General features: G+C 42.5%; 1 protein-coding gene across 1 annotated transcript in view; it reads right to left on the bottom strand.

The window, feature by feature from the left end:
• The window catches only part of LOC125929475 (voltage-dependent L-type calcium channel subunit alpha-1D-like), a 272,934-nt gene that overhangs the window by 160,321 nt on the left and 86,319 nt on the right, over positions 1 to 26,294 (bottom strand). The gene's annotated exons all lie outside the window — the stretch shown is intronic.

Raw genomic sequence — 26,294 nt, 5'->3', positions numbered from 1 at the left:
GTGCTGTCCCCGCTCTGCCCGCGCGCCCGGGGTGGCCGCCGCGTGGGACTCGGGGTGCCGCCACCCCGCCTGGCTCGGAGGACCCGCGGGCGCCCAAGGGTTAAGCGCGCTCTGGCCGCCGGCTGCCGCTTAACCCCCTGCGCGCCGCGGTGTGCTCCCCGCTCTCCCCCGACCGAGGCGGGCGGGGCCTGCGGAGCCCGCGGACGCGGGGTGCGGATTAACCGCACCTCCCCTGCATTTCTTGGGGGTGACAGGGAGGAGGGCGCTGGGGAGTGCGACGCTTAGGCTGCCGCGCCCGCCTTAGCTCCCGGCGTCCTTCCCCTCCGCACACCTGGAGGAGGCCCCGCCCCCTGGGAGCACAGGTGCAAGCGGGCGGTCGTTGCTCCGTGCGGAGGGGCTCTGCCAGGCTCTCTCCACGCTCTGCGGCGGGGCAGGCGTCCCTCCCCCTTTCCTCTGGCTCTTTCTGGTTGCGGGGGGATGGTGGAGCCCTGCTGTCTGGAGATCATTCACTGCCCCCAGGTAACGGCACCTTGAGATCTAACCGGGTTTCCAGAGCGTGCCCCCTCCAACCTCTGCCCGGCGCTGGGTCTGGCGCCGCTGTTGGCTCAAAGATGCTGGCGGGGGTTGGGGGGGAGGGGGGGAGAGCTTTCTCTTTCTCTCTCTCCCTCCTCCCCCCACGAGTGTGTGCGGGTAGGTACTAGGAAGTAAAGGCCAAGGTCTTTCGAACTGCGAGTGTTGCTTAAAGGAGTAGGTAGTGCGCTAAAACCGCTGACTCCCGTGTGGTAGCTGAGAAAAGTAGTTCGTTTCCTGGTACCTGCACTGTCTAGCGTGTGGGGTGGGGGGTTTCTGCAAACGGCAGCTCCTGTCTAGAGGGGGAAATACTGTATCTAGTGGATGACTGATAGTTCTCATTTAGCGTTGTGCTGGCTGTTTGGAAGAAGGGCTTCTGCTTTACCTCACAAGATTCGATTTATTTGCTTTTGTTCCGATCTGCATGTTCCTACGGCGTTTTAGAACGTTTGAGAACAGTGTCTTTAAAGCAAAAATAAAGCAAAAATCTCAGCGTGACTTGAGAAATAAGAAGCGTTTATGGGAAGGTGCTCCTTGGCCAAAGAAAGCATGCTGGGCATCTTCAATTGTTGGGGGCCCCCTGGGGAGGGAAAGTGGGGACCAAACAGAAGGCTTTCCAGAGACCTTCCTGAGACAGGCATGGGGACTGGAAGGATAAAAACAATCAGGCCCCTTGTTCTTTTTTCCTCTTGTGCTGTTGTTGTTTTGTTTTGTTTTGTTTTTCTTTTGGGAGACGTATAGAGACAGGGGAAGAGCCCTGTGGCCTAGTAGCAAGATAAAGCCGGCCTGGGTCACCTCATGGAAGGCTGCTTCTGAGCCCAAATCTGAAGGGACAGAAGACAGTTGCCTTCAAAGAACTTTCCAGCCACAGACCCCCGAGTGCTGACACAAATATAAAATTCACACGTTAATCTGTCACTTTGAGACTTCTAGGCCTAAAGCCTTGCTTCTAGAGACCTAACTCTGCAAAATCCCACCCTGACCTTTCCTCACGATTCAGTGCAGCCAGCACTCACAAGGCACCTGTTAAGAACAAGCTATAGGCTGGGGCGCCTGGGTGACTCAGTTGGTTAAGCCTCCAACTTCGGCTCAGGTCATGATCTCATGGTTCGGGGGTTCGAGCCCCACATAGGGCTCTGTGCTGACAGCTCGGAGCCTGCTTCAGATTCTGTGTCTCTCTCTGCTCCTCCACTGCTTGCAGTCTGTCCCTGTCTCTCAAAAATGAATAAATGTTTAAAAAAAATTTTTTTTAAAGAACAAGGTCCAGGCTAGGTGTTGTCGGGACAAATCCACACTACATCCTCTCCCTCATGGAGATACAATCTAGTGAAGGAAGAAAAGTGCATGTACATCTGTAACACCACGCGAACATAGGAGCTATAACAGGTATGAAGAAAATGCTACCCAAGCATCAAAGAGATTCATTATAATGGAGTAATTTGAGACGTTTTCATTTTTCACTGAAGAGATGGCATTCTGATTCTCAAAAATTGATGAGGGGGAAGGGGGAGGGGTGAGCTGATGGAGCACAGGGCAATTTTAGGGCATTGAAGCTATTCTGTATGCTACTGTAATGAATGTAGGACATTATGCCTTTGTCAGAACCCATAGAATGTACAACACAAAGAGAAAACGCTAATGTAAATGATGGACTTTAGTGAATAATAATGTATCAACATTGGCTCTCAATGGTAACAAATGTACCACACTCATCCAAGATGTTACTAATAGGAGAAACAGTTGGGGGAGGCAGTGTATGGGAACTCTGTACTTTCTCTGCAATTCTTCTGTAAACCTAGAACTGCTCTAAAAAAAATAAAGCCTATTAAAAAACAGGTGACTAATTTTATTGGGCATAAGTGGGGTAAGAGGAATGAGCTTTGGGGGAAGAGTGAAGGCAGGGGAGCCTGAAGCCCAGGATGGGATGTGTTTGAAAATAAGCAGGAGTGCAGTGGATTGAAGCGCAGTCCTCGGAGGCTGGGGGAGGAAGGAGGCTGGGAGGAAGCAAAGCCAGTCGAAGAAGGCTTGCTGGCTTGTTAAGAAAACCAGATTTATCTTCTCTGCAGTGGGAGCCAGTGGTGTTTAAGCTGAGAAGTGACGTGATTATATTGTGACTTGGGTCTCCAGGTTTTACACTTTAGATATCAAGGAGTTTATGGAATTTGCATTTTTAACATTATCCCATCCCAGCTTCTGAGCCCCATCTTGCCAATGTCTCCAGTGAGTTTTGTTGGTTTTTTTTTGGGGGGGGGGCGGGAGGGGGGCTTTATTCAGCACAGCTCTGAATGCTTTGGCCCACAGGTAATTTAAATATTTATATTCCCATACTAATGTGAATTACTGAATAAATAAATAGCGGCTAGTATTTTGGAAAGGCCTCCTATCCCAGACACTGGTATAGCTACTTTACACATATGAATTTATGTAATTCTCATAACAAGCCTAGGAGACAGGGCCCACTGACACCCTCATTTTACAGATGACAGGACCAAGACACTGAGGAGTTAAAGCGCTTGCCCAAAACCACACGATTATTTGGTCTCTGAGATAGTAAGACCCCAGGAAAGGCTAGAATAAAAAAATTTCAGCTCCAGATCACCCACACGTGCTAAGACCCAATTATGTCACAAACATACTATTGTGGGGCTTTAATCCCCATGCCCTTATACATAAAACACTCCCATTTAAAGGCACCCAGCGGACATTCTGGAAGTGGTTCCCTGCATGTGCTTTCTTTCAAAAAACTTTGCTGGTACCCCAGTCCAGAGCCTCCCCACCTCACACCCCTGGATCACTAACTAGATGCCCCACCTCCACAATAATCCATCCTGTGCTCAAAAAACTCCATGTCACTTCCTTAACAAAAAAAAAAAAAAAAAAAAAAAAAAAAAAAATCTGGTTCCTCCTTCCTTCTATGGCCAAGCTAAAATCCTCTGACCAGCTTTCAACCTTATCACCTCACACCGTTCACCTTCACCATGGTCAGCAGTCTCATTAGGCCGTGGGCATGCTGTGCTCATTTCTGACTCTCTGCTCTGGCTCCTGTTTATTCGCTGACCTGAAATCCTGCCTTGCTGACCTCTAGCTAAACTTTCCGTACTTAACAAGTCCCCAGGAAGTCCCTGCCTCCTCCCAGAAGCCCTCTTTGATTTCTCCAGCCACTGCAAACACAGATGCACCCACCTCTGCCTCCACCTCCCTGTCCCTAAAGGCCTAACAGCACCCGGCTATCCCTTTGGTTACATACCTTCTCGTGTCCTGTTTAATTACTTCTTGGCTATAAATCCTGTGTCTCCAACCACGGCGCAGGTCCTTAAGCAAGGATCACCTCCTTAACCCCCTCCCTCCACTGCCAAGTGTTCTGCTCACAGCAGGCACTAAATACACTGATTCGTCTGTCCTGGATCATAAAAGCCCACAGATAGCACTAGAAATTGTCAGCTAATATTTACAAAAATCCAATACGTTTATGGCAGGACACTTGGCCCTTAGATAGTATAACAGATAGATAGTATTGTATATATATTTCCCCTCCGTTCATATGAACGGAGGGGAAAATTGGGTCCTTGGCACTCTAGGAATTCTAATTAAGGAAAATAAACAAACAGATTCTAAAGACTAGATGCAGAATACACCTTTAAACAAACTGAAGTTGGGTCTCAATGAGTCTCTCCATCCTGAGGCCTTCATGCTAAGATGAGAGCTGGGACACAACAACCACCAGATGAAGGTCAGGACATGTGTTCCCGGTAAAGGAACCAAAAACGCCAGGCAGAAGAGTCCAGAACATGTGCACAAATCAGTAAGGTGGTTAGGCTGGTTCCTGGGGGTACTTCGGAGATGGTGATGATAAGTGAGGTTGCAAAGACAGGACAGAGTGGGATGGCAGAATGTCCCTAATATCTGGCTCACCAGTCCAGGTGTCGTCCTGTAGCCCAGCGGTTCTCAAGATCTTTGGTCTCGGGACCACATTACACTCTTAAAAATTATGGTAGGCCCTAAAGAGCTTTTGCTGTGTCAATTTTGTCTGTTGGTATTTACCATATTCAAAATTCAAATGGAGAACACTTAAAAATCACTTATGGTTCCCTTTTAAATAATGTTACCATTTTTTCACACTTTAACATGTTAACATTTTTGAAAAGAAAAGTAACTGTATTTCCCAAAACCAAATAGTGGGAAGCATAGTATTATTTTACATTCCTGCAAATCTCTTCCCTGTCTGGCTGAAAAGACACCTAGATTCTCATACATTCAATCTGTAGGGATAGGATGTTGGGTTGAAGTATATGAAAAATATCCAGCCTCATACAGGTCTCTGGTTGGAAAAGGGAGAACTGTTTTAATAGCCCTTTCAGATAATTATAGATATTCCTCTTGGCTATGACATTAAACTTGACTTTTAAAGGTTAGTTGAAATGTGGAATTTGAAACCAGATCAGTGAAACTTCTCATACTGTTAAAATCTATCAGTTTATGTTGTACTTTGAATGGATCTTGTTACTCGTGCATAATTTGGTAACATCATGCATTGGTCATTTGGAAAATATTGGCTCTACTGAGCTCCAGAGACTTTCCAAATGTTGACACATTTCATTATACAGTATAAAAAACCCCACATTCATTGTTATCACCACCAATCTCATCAGAAAGTCTTTAAATATTGGGAAGCTGTCAAGCTCTCAGTGGTAGATAGAAGTTTTTCAAAGTTCTAGTTTTCACTTGAAAGCTCAAATTTTATAATTGGCACAAACACTGTCAAGTTTTTTCTTTGAGGTGACTGGCTCACTTCATTCATTTTCAAGAAAACATCTGCCAAAAACTTAGGTATAAATAACCAAAATTTGTCAGTAAAAATGGTGTTCCGTGAAAAAGCAACCCGCTCTGCTCCCACCTCAAACCTTCACAACCTAAGACGACTATTGTATGCAGCAGTAGGTTTTATGGATCTGTCCTAATTTGTCACCCAGAATATTAAGAAGACATCTACAGAAGGGTTAAGATTTAATAAAACTAACAATTTGTACCTGCTTCATTGAGGAGATTCTTAAGTAAAATAGGCAAATATAGACACTGTGCATAATGCAATGTCCACCGGTATACATTGATGTCACTGCCTTGATTCGTATTAAAACACCAGCAGTTTTAACTACTGCTGGATTTGTACCATCGGTGCAAATATCAACACACAGAAGAGGCAAATAAGTCTTAGCGTTACTATGAAAATAGATCTGATCTCAAAGACCCCTTGCAAGGGTCTTAAGCTCCTGCCGCTGGAATTACTAGACAAGATACAAGATCCTCAAATGTTTTGCAGGACATATTGATACCAAGAAATTATTTTTTGTTTATTTAAAATTCAAACTGAATGGGGTATCCCATATTTGTAAGGTAACCCTACAACCTTACCTCTAGGCATCCATAGACCACTCTTTACAAACAGCTACTGTGGGGCCATTTGGGAGCAGAGAAGGAATATCAGTTGTGCTTCATGAAAATAGCTCTAAAGATAGATCAGAAGGTGGAAACATTCCTTGGTGCAGGAAGCTCTGATGTTACTTTTTTCTCTTTTTCTTTAAGTTTATTTTGAGAGAGAGAGAGTGAGCAGGGGAGGGGCAGAGAGAGAGAGAGAGAGAGAGAGAGAGAGAGACTCTCAGGCAGGCTCTGCACTGACAACGCGGGGCTCCATCTCAGGAACCGAGATCATAACCTGAGCCGAAATCGACAGTCGGACATTTAACTGATTGAGCCACCCAGGCGCCCCTCTGATGTTCCTTCTTAAGTGTAGTTATCGAGAGAGGCAATGTTATTCTAAGCCTGGGCAAGGAAAACAGAAAAACCGTACCAAAAACAGCTCATCAGTCTAGCCTACCTAGCCACCCTCCTTCCAACACCACTCCTCCGCCCACTATCAGGACTTCTTGATTATAACAGACTTAGCCCCCACCCCGCATGATTTAAAGGCCTTACTTCTTGCTTTCGCCAGATGGAAAGTAGAGGCCAGCTGGTCTTTATCCTTCATCAACTAACTCTTCACTTGAAGAGCAGGATTTACGTTTCACATCAAACTAAGTAATTCCTGTTCCTCTAACTGGTTCATTCCCATCCCCCTTGACCCAATTCTTAAATCTTATCTACAATTCTCTGATGCACTAAATCCTCTCCATTTCCCCAGTTGGGAAATCCTGGAGGAGTCTAATGTACACAGTCAACACCCCATTATCCACACTGACTGAAGGAAGCAGTGAAGGGGGCAAGTCTTAAGTTTCCCATCTGTGAAGTAAATTGGGTTATAAAACATGATCTCTAAAGGTTCTTGCCATTCTAATATGATGTATTGGACAGCCTAGATTTTGGAGTCAGATTGATAAGGGGCTCAAATCCTGGCCTTGCTGACCACTAGCTATGTTATTTGGGGAAGCCATTTACCCTCCTGGGGTAATATCACCCGTCTTATTGATTTATTGCAAAGATTTAAAACATTGTTGTAGAGCCTCTGACACATACCATCAAGTTGAATCATATGCCTTATATGAATTCAAGTACATGCAGTTACAGAGAGAGAAAGGAAGGGAAGGAGGGAGGACACCATTTAAGTATACTATCAGGAGTCCGCCGTTCCTCTACTTGGTCTTAGTTCTTACCTTTATGCCTTGACTTACCCCATTAATATCAATCCACCATAGTGGCTGTCCTTTTCCTTAACAGCATCCTGTCATTCAATATAGTCCCAAAATAACAGAACACAATTGGGGTTTTTTTTTAATAATCTATGTATTTTTGCTTAATTTTAATTACTCATACATGCTTTAGTATGTAAGATTTAACAGTCCCTATTCATAACCCCAAACCAGATAAAGTAGAAGGATGGAGATAATAGTAAAATAGGTATTTACATACACATACTGAAGTGCAGCCCCAAGGCCCGTGCTGAATGTGGAAGTGAACGCGCACACACACACACACACACACACACACACCCAACATTGGGTTTAGTCAACAGCACTGCACAGCCACCTCCCGGTTAAAAGCATTAGCTAACCACTGGAAATAAAACTGGTCTGTTCACACACTGTGATGGAAAAATAACACAAGTCTGCATCTAATCAACCACAAGAGCAAATTTATGAGGACAGGAAGTCGGGAGATTCAGAGTCAATAAACGTCAGAAATTTTATAGTTCGAACATTATAGTTTCCTTTCTGTTTCTTCAGAGCAGTTGTTTAAGTATTCCATTCACAAAACAAAAACTGAAATTTAAATGGCACCAGTAACTGTCAGACCTGGCAAGATGTATACAGTTGACCTATTTACGTTTCTTACTTTAAGAAAAAGATCTAAGTCATGAATCCTTGGTACTGACAAGTCTCTTCAACTTTCAAATCAATGCTTTTGGTGAATCTTGAGTATCAAACAATAAAAATATTAAGAATCTTCGGGTTATCAATTTTACCCATAAAACCTTTAGAAACAAGCAGCACAAATCTTGAGTGATTTGCACCCCCCTTAAGTCCCCTACAATTAACAAAGTGGAGAGTACTCAGCCAATTTAGGAATAATTTCTTTTTGTTTGACAAAAAGGCAATATAAAAACGCAGTAACCTCTGCTTAGTTTCATGATCACAGTCATAAACAGTTGCTAAAATTTGGAATTGGGGGTGCCTGGGTGACTCAGTCAGTTGAGAAACCGACTCTTGATTTCAGCTGATGTCGTGATCCCAGGGTTGTGGGATGGAGTCCCCTGTCAGGCTCTGTGCTGGCAACATGGAGCCTGCTTGGGATTTTCTCCCTCTCCCCCGCCCGTGCACACTCTCCCTCCCTCTCTCTAAAATAATTTTTTTTTTTTAATTTCTTTAAGGGCCACCTGGGTGGCTCAGTCAGTTAAGCATCTGACTTCAGCTCAGGTCTTGATCTCGCAGTTTGTGATTTCCAGCCCCGTGTCAGGCTCTGTGCTGACATCTCTGAGCCTGGAGCCTGCTTCAGATTCTGTCTCTCCCTCTCTCTCTGTCCCTCCCCTGCTTGTGCTCTGTCTCTCAAAAATAAATAAATTTTTAAAAATTTTAATTCCTTCAAAAATTGAAATTGGACCTTGCTTTTGAAAATTGATAAAATAGCCAGATCTTTTATGGATGCCTGGGTGGCTCAGTAGGTTAAGTGTCCAACTCTTGATTTCAGCTCAGGTCATGATCCCATGGTCCGTGGGCTCGAGCCCCACTGAGAGCGCAGAGCCTGCTTGGGATTCTCTTTCTCTGCCCCTCCCCTGCTCCTGTGCGTGCTCTCTCTCTCTCTCTCTCTCGCTCTCTCTCAAAATAAATAAATAAACATTTTTTTAAAAATTGGCCAGATCTTTAAATATCCTAGGTTATTAGAACATACGCACAGGAAAAAAATATGCCCCTTTTTAAAAGGTTCCAATTTGAGAAACTTTTATAAATGAAGAGGAACATTGCAGGAGCCAAAAATACTTATTTGAAGAAGACTCATTATACAAACTTAGATAACTCACTAAGGATTATCTGCTTCATGTTCTAATAACCAGGTTGGCACTGTATCACATCCAAAAATATGGACCTTTCCCTTTGCCAGTTTTATCTTTTTTTTTAGGTTGCTATTTTTAATGTGTGTTTATAATACACTGAAGACATCTTAGTCAATCACGTATCGAGCAAAATAACCACCACGGCAGGGAGTCACACATGGTAGTCTTTATTGTCAACATGTCTTATAAAACCAAATAAATATTTGTTAGTGTTCCATTTTGATAAATACAAGAAACACATGGGCTGAAAGGGAAACATAGCAAGCGCTCCATACTTTTTCAAATACTGACACTAGTCTAATGGTAAATAACAAAGAATGCCAGGGCAGATGGGAGGGTTTTTGCAAACACACCACATCAGAAACAGACCAGACCTTTGATGTGGCAGAGTAAAACCAAGGAGCTAACAGACAGAACATTGGACATCTTTTCCCATGAAGCTCAATGTGTAAGTGGTATGAAAGGCCTTTCGGTTTCTTAACTTTCTACCCACAGCTTGCTCTCCTTCCCTTCCCTTGCCTTCCCTTGCCTTCCCTTGCCTTCCCTTGCCTTCCCTTGCCGTCCCCTCCCCTCCCCTCCCCTCCCCTCCCCTCCCTTCCCTTCCCAAGGCCTCTCCTTGGCTTCCTTTCCCAGACCCTGCCTGACTGGGCTCCTCTCATCCCTTAGAGACCTTCCTTCTTGGAAGGTTCTTCCCCTCCCCACCCACCCCCCAGCCCTTTCACTTTCCCTCTCCAAATATTTCTCCCTAAATCTCCAGAATACCCCAATTATTATAGCTCACTGTAGACTGCTGAAGGCAAAGGGAATGAAAAGAATCCTACAGAAGGAGTTGGAAGGTTGAGGTTCTTGTTCCGACCACACTTCGCTGACCTCCTACAACTTGGCAATGGTACGCGTTAGAACGAGAGAAAGGGCAAGAAGAGTGACAGGCTCGGAATCCCAGCTCTGCTCGGCGCCAGTGGGGTGACCTTCAGCAACCACAGACCTCCTGAACTTGCTGCTCCATCTGGGAAGGACCTACCTCACACAAGGTGGCAGAGGGCCACGGGAGACTGGTGTGGGAAATACAAAGCATGGGACCCACGGCTTCCCCGATGCACTTCGCGAAACAGCAGCAGCAGCCGCCGCCGCGGTGGCTGCACCCAAAAACTTGTTAGAAATGCAAACTCTTCAGCCCACCCCAGACCTACTGAATCAGAGTCTGACGTGGGGCCCGGTGCTCCGTGTTTTAACAAGCCCTCCAAGTGATTCTGATTCACACTGATGCTTGAAAAAACACCGTGCCATGCAGATGAACTGGCTTTCGTGAGATTTCTTCTGGCTGAAGCTTTCTCTGGTTCCGGGGAGATTCTGCCAGTGTGATAAATGCGAATACCCCTGTGTCGCAATGGTACTTCGCATGTGAGGAGCACACCAGCTCATTCTCCTCCGTGCTCCCACAAAATCCTGGCAAACTCACGTAGTTGGGCCCATTTCAGGGAATCCCAGAGCCCTGATGATGTGAATCGTACAATTTATGATGTCTTTGAGGGCTGGGAAATATTCTAACACCAGGCCAGCCCAACAGCTTGATAGAAGCCAGTGCACTACAGTTTCAAGGATACCAGAAGAATCTAATCCTGCACATTTCCACCCACCGCACTGGTGCCAGAAATCCCATCATTACAGCCTGAAGCTTTAGTCCAACACCGAGAAGCCACTATCGCTGGAAACATCACAGCGAGCCCTTCACTGCTCAGGTAAGGGAGAGAGAAGGAGGAGAAGTTGAGTGTCTCATTCTCAGGAAGTGGGATGCCCACCCCACTTGGGGAAGCATACCCTAAAGACAGCGATCGGGTCACTACAGGCCATTTTGCTAGCTTCACAGTTAGCAAAGGCCAAGTGTGCTCACAGAACCAGGTATGGAGTGGAGGTGTGGAGACCACTTTAAGGGCTAACTTGGGGAGTCTCGGGCTGAAGGAGGAAGAATGAGTAGACCAGCACAGGGCCAGAACCACACTGGGCTGGTTCTTACTTTTTGGTGCCCTTGGAAAGATAGAAAACCTCCCAAACGATCATGGAAATGGGCAGCCCCATTGCCTTTGGTCCTCGTCCTCCTTCTCTGCCAGTGTGTTTGTTATATTGCTCGCCTGCACTGTTGTGTCTGCTCACTGCAGCCCAGTGAGGAACAGAAAACTCCTCATTTTACTGAGGAAGAAATGGGCAAGCCTACCTACCGGTGGTATTGCGGTACGGGAGCAGAGCTGACCTAGAGTCGAGCCCTATCTCCAGGGTCCGAGCCTGCTTCTTTTGTCTCGGTGTGTGTTTGCAGTCTGGTTCGCACCCTACTGCCAAGACGACCTGTGTGCTCCTGCTCAGCTCCCTGTAGTCCCTCCGGGAGAGGGAGGCCAGGGCTCCGGAGCCCCGGTGCAGGGCGCGAATCCCAGGCCTCCAGCATCTGAGCATGTCCCGATCTGCTCCCGCTGTGTACCTCCTCCCTGCTTTCAGAGCACAGAGCTTAACGACTCCACAGATGGGCAACTCTGTCAGCCATGGAAAAGAGGTTCTGCTACACATAATTGTACTCTGAAAATATCACTGTGGAAGTGTGTAGCTGAGTCACAGAGTTGGCAGGGGAACTTCACACAGGCTAGGCTCTAACTCCATGGGCCCTGCAAGGTGGCCCCAGGCAGTGTCCTTCCCTGAGCCTAGCAGGGGGGTTGCTGAGGTCCAGCTGGAAAGATATTCCTTGCCCTATCACTGAGGTCAGGACACTTGGTTCACACATAGAAGTCTGGCCTCAGGGCACCTGGGTGGCTTAGTCAGTAAAGCATTGGACTTCAGCTCAGGTCATGATCTCGTGGTTTGTGGGTTTAAGCCCCATGCTGGGCTCTGTGCTGACAGCTCAGAGTCTGGAGCCTGCTTCAGATTCTGTGTCTCCCTCTTTCTCTGTCCCTCCCCCACTCCTGCTCTCTCTCTCTCTCTGTCTCTGTCTCTCTCTCTTTCAAAAATAAATAAACATTAAAAAATTTAAAAAAAAAAAGAAATCTGGCCTAAAATTCCTCCCAAGCCTACCATCCCAACATGTGCACAACAAAGGCTTTATTTTGTTATCCGGTCACCTTGGACCATTTGTGTGACTCAGGCTCCCCTCTCTGTGATCGTGGGTTACAAATCCATGCTGTCCAGTCCTGCCCTTTAACTTATGCTCCAATGCCACACCACCTAATACTGCCAGGCGTAGTCAGCATCCAATCTAAGCAGAAATGTCTTAAACCAAACTAAGCACTCATTATCCTCTCCAAACCAACTCCCCACAGCAACTTCGAGCAGAACCATTTTCTCAACCACCAAGACTCAACCTGGTGAAGTTGTCTTCCCCTTCGTTTTGCGTGTTTGGTTTGCCGTCACTGATGCCTGCTTCCTGAGTTCATTCTTCACACTGCTGCCTAACTGATCCTTCTTAAATCCTTCACTGTGCTATTCTCCAATCCAACATTTCTTTCTTGCCTTACAGCCATGGAAACAGCATTTCTTAGCCCTGGCTACAGATTAGAGCTTCTTAAAATCCCCAAAGTCCAAGTCCCATCCCCAGAAAATTCTGGCTTGGGCGGGGGGGGGGGGGGGGGGGGGGGGGGGGGGCCAGTCATCAATATGACTGAGAACCATTGTCCTAAATGACAGTACTTTTCAAACATTAAGGTGCATAGGGTGCCTGGGTGGCTCAATCGGTTAAGTGTCTGACTTCGGCTCAGGTCATGATCTCATGGTTCGTGGGTTCGAGCCCCACATTGGGCTCTGTGCTGACAGCTCAGAGCCTCTCTGCCCCTCCCCCGTTTGCATTCTTTCTCTCTCTCTCTCAAAAATTAAATTATAATTAATATAATTATTTTATATTATTTTAAATTATATTTATAATTAAAAATATAATTTAAAAAGAAAAATTAAAAAATAATAAAATATCAAACGTTAAGGTACATAGGAATCTCTCTAGGGTCGTGTTAAAATGAATATTTGGGTTCAGTAGGGCTGGGATGGGCCTGAGATGCTGTGCTTCAAACAAGCCCCCAGGCAACGAGCAAGCTCCTAGGTCCCAGGCCACACTTTGGGTCTCAAGGCCCAGCAGGTGTAGGAGCATTGGCATCGCCTGGGGGCAATGGGGGGTGCAAGCCCTTCCTCATTTCCTGGGCTTCCTGCTCTCACCAGGCCTGCTCCTGACTGCCCCCACCCGGCCCCAGGCACACCAGCCAGCCTTGCCTTCTGGTTTCCTCAGAAAGCCTCACTCCCTTCTCCCTGCCTTGTTAAATCTCCCTCCTCTGCCAGTTTCCAGCCTAGGCTCTCTTCTGCCATTTAGTCTTCCCCAACCGCTCCACGGTTTATTCATCCTTTACCCTCCGTCTCCACAACTAGGGCAAGTGTGGTGACCCTCCCATTGCATCATGAGCTCCGCAGCCGAGAGCGGGGAGGGACATGGATGGGGGGAGATATGGAACCCAGGCAGCATTGTTGACGCATTGTAGCTGCTGGCAAATCACTTTCCCTTTCTGAAAAACGCCCCACGAGGTGAATGCCCATCTACTAAAGGTGGCTACATTACATCAGTGCTCTCATTCTATGAAAATCACTTACTTTATCTTTAAAACCTCCTCAGAAACTCGGCCCCACAGAATAGTTCTCTGGACATGCAACATGGCATCGGCTGAAACTATTCCTCACAACAGCGAAGCCCAGAGGAGCTTCAGAGATCACTGGTCCAGCTCCCCCTTTCCCTGTCATTTTATTAATAAGGAAGCCAAGGCCGCAAGAAAAGAACAGCTTCCTCCCATGTCCAGTTGGTTAGTAGCAGATTGAGGACCGGAGTCCGGATTCCCAGTTTGGTTGGGCTGGTGACCACAAAGCGCATCTTTCAGAACAAGAAGCTTTTGAAGCAGGCTCCAGGCCTTTAGAGAGAGATCGAGACAGAGCACAAGTAGGGGAGAAACAGAGAGAGAGAGGGAGACACAGAATCTGAAGCAGGCTCCAGGCTCCGAGCTGTCAGCACAGAGCCCAACGCGGGGCCTGAACCCACAAACCGTGAGATCATGACCTGAGCCAAAGTCGGATGCTTAATGGACTGAGCCACCCAGACGCCCCAGGAACAAGAAGCTTTGACCCTTCCAGATGCAGCATCCATCCTCCTATGTGTCTGGGGGAAGCCACCATGGTATTCAGCAAAAACCGTGCCAATGCACTGTGAGTAGCTGGGCTGGATAAAGTCAGGAAGCATCGGTAATGGCAAGATGTTACAAGATGGCACTCCACAGGGTAGGACACCTTTGCCCATTGCAGAATCCTCCCACCCTGTTAGAGGCCAGGCCCTACAGTCCAGTACAACTGACTCCTAGCTTCACAGTCTCCTGTGACCTGGCCTATCCGAAGGTTCCAGCATCCCTCCCTGCTGGGACATCCTGCTCAAGCCTGCTATTTCTCACACATACCTTATGCCATGGCTGATGCTGAAAGCAGCCGATCGCTTCTGGGTACAGGGACCCATGTGGATGAGGTTAACTCTGCTACTTGACCTTTGATATCTTTTTTTAAGTTTACTTATTTATTTTGAGAGAGACAGATGGGGAGGGGTAGAGAGAGAGGGAGAGAGGATCCCAAGTAGGCTCTGTGCTAGCAGCACAGAGCCCGACGCGGGGCTTGAACCCATGAACTGGGAGATCACGACCTGAGTGGAAACCAAGAGCCAGACACTTAACCGACTAAGCCATCCAGGTGCCCCTGACCTTTGACATCTTGAAATTCGGAATTGAGTCAGGCAACTTCTCAGTCTGAACATGGGTCCAGACCTCACGATAGTTCTACCCTTTCAGGAACTGTGGGCCTGATCTTTCCAGGATAAAGAAGTTTTTCTTTTCTCTGTTGGCTTCCTAATGCCACCTCAGGTGAAGTTCTCCTGTGTGGAGCCCAGACAATTGTCACGCTGTGGCCAGAGATGTTTAATTGGATTTTAAAAGATGAGAAAGCAGCAGGGAGCTGATTGTCAGCCCTCTGACAAGGCCCAGCAGCAGAGGCAGCCTAGCAGCACGGAGGAGGGGTGTCCTGCCCAGTGTCGATTACTGTCTCCACCTGGGGGCAGGGAGGGCTGAGGAAAGGAGGGGATGTGTGGCAGTGACAGTGGCAGCCTGCCTTCTGCAGGCTCAGTGCCCCATTGTCCTATTCTGGTTTTACTTCCAGAATTTGACTCTCTCAGAAGGCAACCAAGGTTTCCCTTTTTAACTTATCCCTCCTCTGGGTGCCTGGGTGACTCCGTTGGTTAAACATCCGACTTTGGCTCAGGTCATGATCACATGGTTCATGGTTCAACCCCCGTGTCAGGCTCTGTGCTGACAGCTCGGAGCCTGGAGTCTGCTTCGGATCCTGTGTCTCCCTCTCTCTGCCCCTCCTCCACTCACGTTCTGTCTCTCTTTGTCTCTCAAAGGTGAATAAATGTTAAAAAAAAAAAAAAATTTTAACTTATCCCTCCTCATAAGAAAAACTTCTCTAAGCTGTCATATCAATAACTTATTTTTTAATGTTTATTTATTCATTTTTGAGAAAGAGAGAGCACAAGCAGGTGAGGGGCAGAGAGAGAGGGAGACACAGAATCCAAAGCAGGATCCAGGCTCCCAGCTATCAGCATAGAGCCCAACACGGGGCTCGAACCCACGAACTATGAGAACGTGACCTGAGCTGAAGTTGGACACAACTGACTGAGCCATCCAGGTGCCCCTCAATAATTTATTTTTATATTTTTAATAACATTTTTCCATGCTCAAGCTATCCTGTAAGCCTCACAAAGTGTCTGAGGTAGGTGGTCAGGGAAAACATGATCACCACAGTTTATAAAGGAGGAAACTAGATTAATTCAGCTGAGACCTGAGTTTTCCCAAGGTTATACAACTGGTAAATGGCTGAGCCAGAACCGGAGATCAGTTGTCACTGATGAAAAAGTAGATAAAAGCCATTTCATACATGACATGTATACAATTTCAATTCTGCATCTTAATACTATTTCCCAAAGAAACAAATCTCCCTTTGTTGTGACAGTGCAGGGAGAGCAGGCTGTGCCCTAAAGGCTAATTAAAAATGGAGGTTCCCACGTACACCCTTCATCCTTGGATTGACAGAGATTTTATACAGAAACACAGACATTTCCAGGGCGGCTGAGCATGTCTGTGTGCTGCACTGTTTCTAGGCACCGAGGAGTTTATCAGTCCACGAGAAAGCTAGTGGCTAAGGAGGAGGACCCACTGATGTTACTCTGAGACAGAATGCATAGCGTGGCCATGAACCCAGATTCCTAGATTCATCTTCAAGATGAATAGGGCTCTGGCAGATCGGATCTGCCACTGGAAATGTGACGTGATTCTTTTACATTATTTTTCTCAGGAAGACCTTAGGAGAAAACCATGGGAATAAACATTTTTCTAACACTGAACTTTAGACTACCCCCCCCTCCAACACACACACACACACACACACACACACACACACACACACACACACCATTTTTAAAGGCTTGGGGGACAATACTTTTCCTGAAACTATGGACAGCATTCATCCTGTCGGCTTTGCCTGTGAAAAGATTTTCACTTTTCTATCAATATGATCTACACATCACTAAGAAGGCACAGGGTATAGCTATAGCCCTGGAAGAAAACTGGGTAAGTGGAGGCCAAGAGCAGTGGTTCAGAGAAGACAGGAATATTGAAGTTTGTTTCTTAGACAGCAACTGAGCCAAAACAGCCAGAAACACGGACACTTTTCAGAGAGCTTTGTGTGCGCAAAGCACCTGGATTTCAACATGAATTTTGTGAATGCATCTCTTATAAGTCCATGGTGTTGAGAAAATGCAAGAGACACTATCCTAGCCCCAAAATTTACAACCTAAATATGCTTAAGAATAACTCAAGAGACTTTAGGTTTCAAGAGCACAGAATAAAGTCACTTCCACCCCCATTTCCTTTCCAGAAGTTAATTCTAACAATAATAAGGAAAAAAATCCATCATGGATGAAATGTAAAGACGTTTGTAATCCTGAATCACAGTACATGAGAAGAGTAAACACATGAAGAAAGGTTAATGACTTAGAGAAGAATAAGGTAAAAACTGAATACCTTCAGGGAGAGATCCCAACAGGAAGCAAACTAATTCAACACCCCTCAAAACACAGAAAGTCATAGGAATCAGGGTACCAGGTACTGTAGGGAGCTATGGCTGATTCCAGTCTGGGTCCAATAGAGCAGCTTGATCAAAATGTCCTGCTTACAAATGACAATTATAAAATTAAGACAAAAAAATTTTGACTCTGAAAGGATTGGATATTGACCGAAAGGAGACAGAAACTGGAGGGAAGTTAACCCTTGAAAGATGGGAGCTGCACTGGGTGAGACTTCATGTTTGTGGCTTTTTGCCTGAGGGCAGTCCCTTATCTGTGCAGCGTGGGCTGGCACAAAGCTGTGGTCTTGCTGCCTTGACATGTTAGAGACAGACTTCAGGCTACCAGAGAGGTTGGAAAGATATAAGGGAAATCCCAGAAAAGAGGGCTCCACAGAGGGTGGGATCCCCAAAATCTGAGTCTACATTCTACACAAATCCTCTGTTGACTACTGTACTATCGTTTCATGAGGGAGACTCTGGGAGACCAAAGAAAAACCTGAGCGATAATAAGTTAGGGGAAATTTCAGCCATTGCCCACCTCAGGGGAGACAGAGTTTTGGAGCCCAAGTCCCAGTAAGTTAACGTATTTCAAGAACAAAATCGACACTTTTTGGATGACAAAACTGAATCCAGAGTCTGAAAAAATTACCGTTCACAATGTCCTACATACAATCAAAAGGTATTAAATTAAAAACAACAACAACAAAAAGGGGCACCTGGGTGGCTTAGTCGGTTAAGCGTCCGACTTCAGCTCAGGTCACAATCTCGCAGTCCGTGAGTTTGAGCCCCACGTCGGGCTCTGGGCTGATGGCTCAGAGCCTGGAGCCTGCTTCCGATTCTGTGTTTCCCTCTCTCTCTGCTCCTCCCCTGTTCATGCTCTGTCTCTCTCTGTCTCAAAAATAAATAAACATTAAAAAAAAATTTAAAAAAACAAAAAACAAAACAAAACTATGTGATGCATAATCAAGGGGATGAAAAAGGAATTCATAGAAACTAATTCGAAACACAGATGTTGGAATTAGTATATTTCATTATAAATATATCCAGTGACTTACATAAAAACATAGATATAATGAATGAAATGAAGCAGGCTCTCAGCAAAGAAATTGAAACTGTAAAAAATAAAAAGTCTAGAACTGAAATATGAAAAATTTTTAAATTCACTAGATGGGCTTAAGAAAAAAATTGGAGATGCAGAAGAAAGAGTCCATGAACTGTAAGACTGATTGCCAGTAACTCATTCAATCCAAAATAGAGAGACATAAAAGATTAAAGAAAAACAGAAGCTCAGAGTCTCATGGTTGCACATGAAATAATCTAACATAACTGCCAAACACTGAAGAAAGAATAGGACATAAATAACTTTTGAAGGGGTGCCTGGTGGTTCAGTCAGTTAAGTGTCTGGCTCTTGGTTTTGGCTCAGGTCATGAGCTGATGGTTTGTGAGACTAAACCCTGTGTCAGGCTCTGTGCTGACAGCATGGAGCCTGCTTGGGATTCTCTCTCTCCCTCTCTCCCTCTCTGCTCCTCCCCAGCTCATGTTCTCTCTTTCTTTCTCTCTCAAAATTAATAAACACTTAAAATAATTTTTTTAAAATAATAATGTTTGAAGAAACAATGGCTGAAGCTCAGAAAGTTGCAAGCAAGATAAATACCAAGAAAAACCACACCTATGTACATTTTGATCAAACTGTAGAGAGCCAAAAATAAAACCTCAAAAGCTGCCAAAGAAAAACAACATATTACATATAGACTGAAGAACAACAAAATAAGTGACAGAAGACCTCTGATCAGAAAAATTAAGAGGGCGCCTGGATGGCTCAGTCGGTTAAACTTTTGACTTCATCTTAGGTCATGATCTCCTGGTTCATGGGTTTGAGCCCCACATCTGGCTCTGTGCTGACAGCTCAGAGCCTGGAACCTACTTCAGATTCTGTGTCTCCCTCTCTCTCTACCCCTCTCCAGCTCATGCTCGCTCTCTCTCTCTCTCTCTGTTTCAAAAGTAAACATTAAAAAAAAAGAAAAAAAGAAAAACTAGGTACAGAAACCATGAAAGAGTGTCTTTAAAGTGTTAAAAGAAAAAAACCCATTCAAGTCAGATTTCTATTTACTTCAAAAAGGAAGGTGAAATTAAGTCATTTTCAGATAAATGAAAACAGAGAATTGCAACTTCACTAGAAGAAATGCAAAATAAAGTTATTTGGGCTAAGGAGGAGTTTCTCAGGCACTAGATGGACCCTAAATTACCAGTTATCAGAAACTGCAAATATGCAGGTAAAGGCAGATTACTATACTTTCTCTCTTCTTCACTTTGTTTTAAAGATATAGAAGTATTTAAAATCTATATTATAAAACTATATTGTAGGGCTTATAGTACACATAAGTGAAAATACATGAAACTAATAGCAAAAAAAAAGAGAGAGAGAGAGAGATAAGTGGTCTATACTCTCACAGGTTTCCTGTATTTTTTAAAGTTTATTTCTTTATTTTCAGAGAGAGAGAGAGCACATGCAAGCAGGGGAGGGCAGAGAAAGAGAGAGAGAGAGAGAGAGAGAGAGAGAGAGAGAGAGAATCACAAGCACACTCCGCACTATCAGTGCAGAGCCCGACATGGGGCTCAGGCTCACAAACCATGAGATCATGACCTGAGCTGAAGTCGGAAGCTTAACTGACTGAGCTACCCAGATGCCCCACAAGTTTCCTATATTTTATGAAGTAAAGTAGTACAGTATTAATTGTAAGCTGACTGAGATAAATTTAAATTGTGCATCATAATCCCTAGAGCAACTGCTAAAAATATACAGACATATAACTTAAAGGAATTAAAATGGCATATTAAAACCTATTAAGTCAACTCTTAAAAATGGAAAGAAAGTAGAAACTGAGGGACAAAAATCATATCAGACAAATAGAAAACAAATGAAATAAGAGATGTATATCCAAACATATCAATAATTACTTTAAATGTGGATTAAGTAAATACAATGATTAAAAGAAATAGGTTTTTTAGACTAGATAAGAAAGCATGATTCAACTATATGTTGTCTATAAGAGGCTAAAAAACATTACCAAGATAAACTGAATTATGTCAATTCTCCCCAGATTGATCTACCTATTCAGTGCAATACAATCCGAATAATAATTATTATTGTTATTATTTTGAAATTGACAAGCTGATTCCAAAATTTATATGGAAGTGTCAGGGCTGCGGATTGCTCAAAACAAAAATAGTTTTTAAAAACTCACAATTTGGAGGACTTATTCTACCTGACTTCAAGACCTATCATAAAGCTAGAGAAATCAAGACAATAAGATATTGACATAAGAATAGATAAATAGGTCCATGGAAAAGGGGGAAGAAAGTGCAGAAACTGACCCATGCTTATATAGTCAACTGACTTTTGATAAATTTGCCAAAGTTGGGCGCCTGGGTGGTTCAGTTGGTTAAATGTCTGACTCTTGCTTTCTGCTCAGGTCATGACCTCACAGTCATGAGCTTGAGCCCCACATCTGGCTGCACACTGAGTGTCGGGCTTCATGCTCAGCATGAGGCCTGCTTGGGATTCTCTCTCTCTCTCTCTCTCTCTCTCTCTCTCTCTCTCTCTCCCTGCCCCTCCCCTGCTCATGTTCTCTCTCTTTCTGTCTCTGTCTCTCTCTCAAAACAAAATTGCCAAAGCAATTCAATTGGAAAGGAAAGTTCTTTTCAACACATGGTACTAGAACTATATATCTATGTAAGATTTTTAAAAGAACCTTAATCCCCAACCTCATACTATACAAAAAAAAAAAAAAAAGAATGATTCAATATGGATAAGAAACCAAAATATAAAAAGTTTATATAAAATTGTAAAGATTTTAGAAATAAAAAAAAAGATTATATCTTTGCAAACTGGAGTTAGGCAGAGATTTCTTAGGACATAGAAAGCAATATTCATAAAAAGAAAAAAGTGACAGATTAGGCTTCATTAAATTAAAAACTTTTGTTCACAAAAAAAAAGTCATTAGGAAAATTAATAGGCAAGCCATGAATTGGGAAAAAATACTGACAAAGCATAACTGAAAAAGAGCTTGTATCCAAAATGAAGAATTCCTACAATTCAACAAAGGTTAAAAAGACTGTCAACAACAAGTGTTGGCAAAGATATGAATTAACCACAACTTTCATGCAATGCTGTTTTTATGGAGCAGAAATCCACAAAAAGAACCTCCTTGGGAAGCAGGTACTGCGGTAGGAAACTCTGAACTGTACTGACAGGTTGCTGGAGTCTCAGTGTGGACAAATCTAAGATATAAGAACTCCAGGGCAACATAGGCATCCTAGGAACTCCACACTTATGTAAACTTTATCTCCAGGAGCTCTACCAGGTCCTCCAGTGAATATCAGAGAAAAATCCCCTTGTGTTTCTGGAAGTGGGAGGGAAAAGGGAACCATTCTGAAATAGACCAGAGAATTCTTCTCTTAAAAAGGTCTTCCCAGAAGAGAAACATTTCTACCAAAAGCCTAACCTTCTGGAATTTTATAAAAACCTAACTACCTGGGATAAGAAAAATATCCAACTGTGACTCACAGGACAGCCATCCTGTCCCACCTAAGGGAGTGAAGAGAGAAGCACTTAGGAAGTTCACAGTCTAGAGGCACAGGCTCACTAAAAGACTGAGACCTAATCAAAAGAGTATAAAATACTTCCCTTCCCCACATCTCACCACCACATTACTAAAGGTCTATTTACTGAAGTTCCTTTTACATAGTTCATCATGTCCAGCTATCAAGAAAAAATTATAAGACATACTAAAAGGCAAAAAGAACAGTTTCAAGAGATAGAGCAAGCATCAAACCAGACTTGGGTATGGCAGGGATATTGGAATTATCACAGTAAAACCACTATTATTAATATGCTAAGGGCTCTAATGAATAAAATAGGCAGCATGCAAGAACAGATGGGCAATGTAAGCAGAGAGATATAAGTTCTAAGAAAAAAAACAAAAAGAAATACTAGACGGAAAAAAAACACTTTAACAGAAATGAAGAATGCCTTTGATGGGCTTATTAGTAGAGTAGAAACAGCTAAGGAAAGAATTTCTGAGCTTGAGAAACTGCCAAAACTGAAAAGCAAAGGGAAAAAAAAATAAAAAAAGAAAACAGAGTATCCAAGAATTGTGGATTAACTACAAAATGTAAAATGTACACGTAGGGGTAATACCAGAAGGAGAAGTGATAAAGGAACAGAAAAAATATTAGAAACAATAATGCCTGAGAATTACCCCCAAATTAATGTCAGTTGTCAACCCACAAATCCAGGAAGTTCAGAGAATAACAAGCATGTTAAGTTCAAAAACAAACAAACAACTTATATGAAAGCATATCATATTCAAACTACAAAAATTCAAAGCTAAAGAAAAAATCCTGAAAAAAGCCAAATGAAAAAAATACCTCACCTACAGAGAAGAAAAGAATTACATTTAATTACATCTGGCTTCTCAGAAATCATGCAAACAAGAAAAGAGTGGTGTGAAATATTTAAAGTGTTGAGAGAGAAAAACCACCAACCTAGAATTCCATACTCTATGAAGTTACCCATCAGGAGTGAAGAAGAAATAAAGACACAAATAAAGAAGAAATAATGGCTGAAAATGTCCTTACCACAGGAAAGAAAAAGACATCCAGGTCTAGAAAGCTCAGAGAGTTCCAAGTAAGATGAAACTAAAGAGATCCATATCAAGACACAATTATAGTTAAAATGTCAAAAGTTAAGGATCAAGAGAGAATCTTAAAAGGAGCAAGAGAAAGCAAAGTGTTATGTACAAGGGAAACCCCATAAAGCTATCAGCAGATTTCTCAGCAGAGACTCTGCAGGCCAGAAGGGAGTAGCATGACATATTCAAAGTTTTGAAAGGAAAAAAAAGTCCAGCCAAGAATATTCTGCCCAACAAGGTAATCATTCAGAATTGAAAGACAGATAAAGAGTTTTCTAGACAAACAACAGCTAAAGGAGTACACCACCACTAATCCAGCCTTATAAGAAATGTTAAAGAGACTTCTTCAGACTGAAAAGAAATGGCACTAATTAATAACAAGAAAACATACAAAAGTAAAAATCTCAATGGAAAAGGCAAATATGTAGTAAAGGTAGTAGATAAATAAATAAATAAAATAAAGTTAAGGATACAAAATTAATATACAAAAATCTGTTGCTTTTCTATTTGTTAATGAACTATCAGAAAGAGAAATTAAAAAAAAAACAATCCAATTTACAATCACATCAAAAAGAATAAAATATTTGGGGATAAATATAGCCAAGGAGATGAAACACTTGTACACTGAAAACTGGAAGACATTGATGAGAGAAATTAAAGAAAACACAAATAGGAATATATTCCATGGTCAAGAATTGGAAGACTTAATATATTGTTTAAATGTCCATACTACCCAAAAGTAATCTACAGATTCACTGCAATCCCTATCAAAGTTCCAATTGCACTTCTCACATAACTAGAAAAAATAATTCTAAAATCTGTTTGGAACCACAAAAGACTCTGAATAGCCAAAGAATCTTGAGAAAGAACAACAAAGCTAGAGCTATCATGCTCCCTGGTCTCAAATGTTACAAAACTGTAGTAATCAAAACATTATGGTATTAGCATAAAAACAGAATCAATGGAACAGAATAGAGAGCCCAGAAAAACCCACACATATATGATCAATTAATTTATAACAATGGAGGCAAGAATATACAACAGAGAAATAAACAATCTCCTCAATAAATGGTACTGAGAAAACTGGAAAGCTACATGCAGAAGAATGAAACTGGGCCACTATTTCACCATATACAAAAATTAATTTGAAATGGAATAAAGACTTGAATATAAGACCCAAAATCATAAAACTCCTAGAAGAAAACATAGGTAGTTAAGCTCCTTGGCATCTGTCTTAGCAATGTTTTTTTTTTTTTTTATCTGACTCCAAAGGCAAGGGCAAAAGAGCAAAAATAAATAAATGAGACTACATCGAACTAAAAAGCTTCTTCACAGCAAAGGAAGCCAGCAATAAAATGAAAGGCAACCTACTGAATAGAAGATATTTGCAAATCACTTATCTGACAAAAGGTTAATATTCAAAATAAAGAACTCATACAAGTCAATAACAAAAAAGGCAAATAAATAATCCAATTTAAAAAAATGGGCAGAGAATCTGAATAGACCTTTTTGCAAAAAATACATACAGATGGCCAACAGACACATGAAAAGATGTTCAACATCATTACTCATCATGGAAATGCAAATCAAAACCACACTGAGACATCAAATCACACATGTTAGAATGACTACTATCAAAAAGGCAATAAATAACAAGTGTTGACAAGGATGTGGAGAAAAAGCAACCCTTTTGTGCACTGTTGGTGGGGATGTAAATTGGAGCATCCACTGTGGAAAACAATATGGAAGTTCCTCAAAAAATTATAAACAGAATCACTATGTGATCCAGCAATTCCATTACTGGGTATCTATCTTTTTGAAGGAAAAAACACTAATTTGAAAATATGCATATGAACTTCTAAATTCATTGCTGCATTATTCACAATAGCCAAGATATAGAAGCCACCGAAGCGTCTATCAATGGATGAATGGATACAGAATGTGTAGTATACATATGCAATGAAATACGACTTGACCATAAAAAGGAATGAAATCTTGCCATTTGTGACAACATGGATGTACCTTGAGGGTATTATGCTAAGTAAAATAAATCAGAAAGACAAATACTGCATAATTCCACTTATATGTCAAATATAAAAAACAAAACAAAATCCAGATTCACAGATACAAAAAACAGATTGGTAGTTGACAGAGCGGAGGGAGGTTGGAGGAGTGGGAAATGGGTGAAGGGGATCAAAAAAACCTTCCAGTTATAAAATAAATACATCATGGGGATGTAATTTACATCATGGTAAATAGAGTCACTAATATTGTATTAACTTTGCATGGTGACAGATGGTGTCCAGACTTACTGCAGTGATCATTTGCAATGCATACAAATATCAAATCACCATGTCGTAGACCTAAAAGTAATATAATATTGTATGTCAATTATACCTCAATAAAATAAAATAATAAAAAAACAATGAATACCCTAGAGGGAAAAAAGTAAACAGATAGGCTTTCTCATAATATAAAATAGTACAAACATGGGGCGCCTGGGTGGCTCAGTCGGTTAAGCGTCCGACTTCAGCTCGGGTCACAATCTCGCGGTCCTTGAATTCGAGCCCCGAGTCGGGCTCTTGGCTGATGGCTCAGAGCCTGGAGCCTGCTTCCGATTCTGTGTCTCCCTCTCTCTCTGCCCCTCCCCCGCTCATGCTCTGTCTCTCTCTGTCTCAAAAATAAATAAACATTAAAAATAAAATAACATAAAATAAAATAAAATAAAATAAAATAAAATAAAATAAATAAAATAGTACAAACATAAAGCAATAATGAAACTGGGCCTCCAAAGCTCATATATTAGAATATAATAAAACACATATATGAATAATTCATGGCTTTAAAAATCAATGAACATTATTAAATAATTATAATTACTCATAAAATGCAACTAAATTCATACTTAAAGGATGATTTATAGGTCTGAATGTATATATTAAAATATAACAAATGTTAAGAATTATGATCTTCCCAAGCACTTTAAGAACTTATGAAAAGAACAAAAGACTAAACCCAAATGGACAGAAAGAAATATTGGTGGCAGTAATTAATTGAGATTAATGAAGTAGGAAACAAGGAAATGGTAGAGAATAGTACCAAACACAGATTTTTTAAAAAAATATTAATAAAATAGACAAATCTCTGACATGGTTGATCAACAAACACACACAAAGGATAATAGGTAAATAAGCAATATTAGCAATGAATGATAAATTCATTATTTAGGTAATGCTAACTAGTAATAAACTTCAAAATGTCAGTGACATAATGAATTAAAAGTTTATTTCTCTATCCATTCATCAGTTGATGGACATTTAGGCTCT

Source organism: Panthera uncia, chromosome A2, assembly GCF_023721935.1.
Source record: "Panthera uncia isolate 11264 chromosome A2, Puncia_PCG_1.0, whole genome shotgun sequence".
Classification (NCBI taxonomy): domain Eukaryota; kingdom Metazoa; phylum Chordata; class Mammalia; order Carnivora; family Felidae; genus Panthera; species Panthera uncia.
This window is presented reverse-complemented; position numbering and strand designations above follow the sequence as displayed.